We start from the raw sequence: 5,671 nt of genomic DNA on the forward strand, positions 1-5,671 counted from the left end.
AACTCTCCTGTGTAATAATATAATTCTTAATGATTGTTTAACAGTTTGAATCCCCTTAATGTTTTAAGAATTAAGGTGGGATTTCTTCTACTAAGAGTCCTCAATAAAATTGAATTTAGTGAATTCCTTAGCCATAGTGTGCATGAACGGGGAAGTGGTAGGTAGAAATTTTCTTCAAAGGTCTATGAGGCAAGGTTGCCCCCTACTATTCTCTAATCAAGAATTTTCTAGGGGAAGAGAAGCTTAAAGGAATTTAGCTATCATAAATAATTTTCTAGGGGAAGGGAAGCTTAAAGTAATTCAACTATCATGAACAAGATTAACTTGTAGTTGTTTGCAAATGATATTGCAAACTTTTTGATTGATCAAAGAAGAAAAAGTGCATTGTTTGCTGGAGGAGATTCAACCATTTTGCAACATTTTGAGAGTAGTATGAGGTCTTCAAAGGATTGATCTTGGTGATGTATTCCTCTACCAATTCCCCTTCATTCATAGTCATGCTGTACAGCTTTTTTTTGAAGTCTAAGTTTTTTGCCTCATTGTCGAGCTCGTACATATCCCTGAAAGTCGTCCACGCCTTGAAAGAAGTGTGCACCATCTAGATATTGGGCAACACCACATCCAGTATTATACCCACAATGATAGCCAAGGCTTCTACATCCTGTATATGCCATGCTCTCACTAAGATGGGCCTTGGCTTGCTATACTTAGCTGGGTCTCAAATGCCTTTTTGAAAATCGTGAACCAATCCATTGGCAACAACCAATCCTCCATTGCCAAAACAACCCAAGCCACATATTGCCTTGGAATGTACCCAATGCTCTTCTTCAACCCAATAAACTCAAACATGAATTTGCAAGTTGTCCTTAGGCTTTTGTCGATGGCCGTTCTAATCAAATAACCGTGAGAGGAGGAATAGCTATTATCCCTAAAGTAGGCATCACATCTCTTTGCATCTGCAAACTTTGCAGGGTTAGAATGCTGCTTTGACTTAAAGGCCTTCTTTAGTAGCTTAGAGCTAATCCAGACATGCATGTCATTGATGATAAGGCTATGATCCTCCTCATCATAAGAATCCAAAATCTCCTCTGCCAACTCTTTGGTAAATACTTCTTTCTAAGGTAGATTGGCAAACTTCAGCAAGCAATTAGCTTGTAAGATTCCTATGAAGATATCACTGGAGAAATCCTCAATAGGATGTGGAGGAAATACATGAGATGTCCTCCTTCTCTTCTGGCAATGAGCATGCTCTCCCCTCTCCATGACCACGAAGACCATGTAAGTGATGAGTGAGGAAGAACATGATAGAAGGAAAGGATGACAGAAGATGACCATGTAAGGGTTGAGTGAAGAAGAAGATGGCAGAAGGAAAGGATGGGTAGCAAAGGAAATAAGCCAGTGTGATAGAAATAGAGAGAGTAAGAAGGTTGATGGAAGGCTGGAGTTGTTGTAGACAATAACAAAATAGCTGTTGTAGATGACAATGAAGACAAAGACAAAGAGGTGAGAATAGTAGTATACTATGAATGCAATTGAAGATGATGACTGGAGTCCCTAACCAAATGTAATCAAATAGAATTAGCAACTGGATGTCCCATCAGATCAATGGTTCCATGGGTCTTCCTTTCTTTAGCATGATGATTTTTCATTAATGTGCCTATAATGTTAATTTTTCATGTGGCGGCATATGAGGTATCTCCTGTACTATGACCAAATAGTTAATCGGCATCCTGTTTTCTATGAAATTCACTAATGGAATGTCAACCAAGTGGTCTATGTCCAAGTTTAGTGTGTTTGAAGAACTCGTTGCTCAGTACGGCTTTACTTTGCTTCCATTATACAACTAGGAGAACACATTTCCTTATAAATCCTCGAGCTAACCTATCCCATTGTCAAAAACTTTCACTAGCCGGTATGGTCCATTCCAACCCAACTTCAAATTTGTTTTGATAAGCCCCAACTTAGCACTGTAGAGTAATACGAGCATACCCTTCTTCAAATGCTTAGGCACAATGTGTCTATCATTCCAAGCCTTTCTCATGAACTGTATTATCAATTGTGACTAGGCTGCCCCGAGGCGTAACTCATCTAGGTGGCTAAGTTGATGCAATTTCCCCTTGATTGCTTTTGACTCATCTAAATGATGCTTGGTAGTAATTCTGAAGACTTGAAACAATAAATTCTAAGGGAAGAACTACTTCCAAGCCAAAGATCATATGAAAGGGTGTAAGATTGGTAGTCACCGTGTAAAGAGTCCTATAGGCCCACAAAGCACAATGAAGTTTTGTGTCCCATTCACACTTAGCTGATTGTACTATCTTAGTGCACATGAGCTTAATTGTCTTGGCTTAGCATCTCACACCAAAGGTATCTTGTGTTGACACAAATTAAGAGGAATTCCTCGTAAGTCTGTGTAACTCCATGCAAACACATCCTTATCGAACAAACAAATAACTTATCATTCCGAGTTGCTCAGAAGAAAGATTGGCACTTACCACTACCATGGCAAGGTGGTCTTCTATTCCAAGGTTTAGTTATTGTGTCAATTGTTCAATACCGAGTCTAGTGATAATCAATGGCATCTCAGCAATCTCTTGTTCCCCTTCAATATCTTTAGTGAAGTTACTTGGAAAGAGACTTTTTTACTTGGCAATTTTCTCGTCTTTAAAATTTTATTTGATATCTGCTACCACTTGGAAAATGTCACTCTCACCTATAGGTAGGATTTGTAACTCCATCAATCATGGACTCAACATCCTACAAAAATGGATCTATGACCTTTAGATTCTTTGGTCGACAACAACTCAGAACCTTTTGTGGGTTGGTGGGTATACACACAGCTTGACTATCTATCTTGATGATCATCTCTTCTGAACCCTGCACTCTTTAGCCAAGGTCGTCCCAATAATATCGAATAGGCATGTTGTTCCATGGCGATCACAATGAAGCTAACTATATAATCGATGCTACCTATAGAAATGACCATATCCTGCAATATACCTTTGGGGTCAACTCGCCATTGATCTTCCATGCGCATTGGGAAAGGTGATGGCTTATATGACTTGAACTTCACTCTCTAAGCAATCTCTTCAGAATTGATGTTCACTCTTGAACCACCATCCACTATTACTCTCAATATGGTTTGTTTCTTAACCTTAATGGTGATCATCACTAGGACTTCCTCATCGACTACTAGTGTATCAATCATAGGCATAGTGGCTAAGGATTGCACCTCTTTTGGTTTCTTAGATGGTTTCTAATGGTGATCATCATTGGGACTTCCTCATTGACTATTGGAGTATCAATCATAGATATAGTGGCTAAGGATTGCACCTCTTTTGGGTTCTTAGATGATTCCTTAATGTGATGAGACCAAAGAAATCACGAAAGTATGGAGCTATGCACATTAACTTGGTGAATTTTAAACTGACTTGCATATTCTTAAATATTTCCAATGCTCGGGTTATCTGTGTGCTAGATTCTTGTAAAACACTTGGTTCTATTTCATTTGCCTTAGATTTTGAGGATTCCCCTCTCTTGATAATAGAGTACTGAGTTTGCTCAAACATCTCCACTTCTGGAGCTTTACCTTTCAAATCCCTTGCAATTTTGGCTATCAACTCCTTTTGAGCCTTCCACTTAATGTCTTTACTTGAAGCATCCATGTCTTTAGTGATTGCCACCATCGCTGATCGTTTTGATCAAGTGACCACTTGGGCATCAACTACATCTGGAAGCTTGGCTACAACTACTCGACATTGTGGATCCATTTCTTTCCTTTCCATGTTAGTCTTGAGAAACTTCAAATGTTCAACCCATATTGGATAGTCATAACATAGATGATTCTCTCCACAATAGAAGCACTTGATCTTAGATGAATCAGTTTTCTCCTTACCATTCTTACCTTTGTCCTTCTACTCAGGACGTAGTGGTTTACTTCTTGAAGGTTGAGCATCAATGTGACCACTTGGTTTGCTGATACTTAATGATTTTTACCATTGCACCAACAATCTAATTCATCATGCCCAAACTTGGTGCAGGTGTTACATTACTTATTCTTGCATTCTTCTTCTATGTTTCCACCTGTGGAACACTTGTTACACTATTTCTCATTGCTGCCTAGCTTACCTCAAATGCCCAATTCTTTAAAGGCGGTTTTGAGTTTGTCTTTCTTTGCTGGTGTCTTCTTGGTATCACCGTCATCATCTTTCTTCTTTGCCTTGTTCTTCAAGTCTCACTCTTCTTCAAAGCAACAGTTCGGTCTAACAATTCTTCATAGGTTCTAGTCAGATTGACTGTCTCTGGCTTGCAAAAATCTACCTAGGTGCAACTCGTAATCAACCAGGCTCGCATAGACTTATCATGTAGAACCATTCTCAATTGGTGATGAGAGCTCAAATTCTAAGTACAAAATCTTGAGTGGACTCTCCTTTGTTTTGTTAAATCAATTAGCTTCATCCAAACATATTCTTCATTGATCTCTTGCTTGAACCTTCACAAGAATGCTTCGAATATTGCATACAAATCGGGGAAATACCCAATTGGAAATTGATTGAACCATCTTTGAGCATTTTTTATTAAGGTAAATGAAAAATAGTTCATATATTCTTCATCTGTTTTTGCACCATTGATGTGACAGACATATAAGAAACTTTGCAAGTGATTGGAGGGCTCTTCATCATCTATGCCTTTGAAGTATTGAAATTTCACCTTGATGTTGGAGCTAGACTTGGACTTCTTTTCTCCAAAACCCTAGTAGGCAGATCTTCCACTTGGAAGGACCCAATCACTATCCTTCCACCTATCACATAACTGCCTTCATGTGTGTGAGGTCAATGTAGACTCTTCCTCGATCGGCTAGTACTATATTTAGGCCTTAAAGGTACAGTTCAATGTACACCCATTAGCAAGTAGTATTTTTATCTACTATAAGAGGAACTTGAGCAAATTGCCATAGCTGCTCCACATTCACCTCGGGTCTTTGATGGCATCTCTCTCCATCAGAAGCATGCCTCTCTTCCCATTGGTTGGTTCTTTGACCAACAATGGTAGCTGGTCTTCTACCTTCATATCTTTCTTGATGCAATTCCTCTGGAATGACAACCAAGTACTATCGACAATGTTCTCTTCATATTCTGAGTTGGTCTTCTCACTCATTCTAATGTTCCACCATGGAAATGGCCATTTGCTTGAAATCCAAACTCTCTATAGATGAGTTCTCAAACTCCACTTACCATGGTAGACCTTCATTTACTAATCTTTTGGGTTACATAAGCCAAATACCATTGTTTCGTCCTTTTGGCTCTGTGTAGTAGTCAACTTCCACTTGTGAGATTGCGTAGCTGAGCCTCTCTCATGCTTGTCACTCCTAGTGGGACAGTTTCTTTTGCTAGCCTCCTATAGGTGTTGAACTTTGGCTTTGAGACCGCTCTATTTTTCATAGTCTGATGTAACCAATTCCTTTGGCTCGGGTACTCTTTGCACTTGGTTGCATATTTTCTTCTTCTTTTTGAGCATGTGTCAACCACCACCATCGATTAAGGTAGAAAGTATCCGAGTATTAGTCTGAATACTTTGTGTACCCACATGCAGTCTTCAAGCACACCGCCAGTCGGTGCCACTCATCTAGAATCACTTGGAGGAACTTCTTGTAGTAGCCCATGTTTCCCAA

This window comes from Dipteris shenzhenensis, chromosome 23, assembly GCF_047967505.1.
Source record: "Dipteris shenzhenensis isolate YYH24624 ecotype China chromosome 23, Dip_SZ_1.0, whole genome shotgun sequence".
In the NCBI taxonomy this organism is placed as follows: Eukaryota; Viridiplantae; Streptophyta; class Polypodiopsida; order Gleicheniales; family Dipteridaceae; genus Dipteris; species Dipteris shenzhenensis.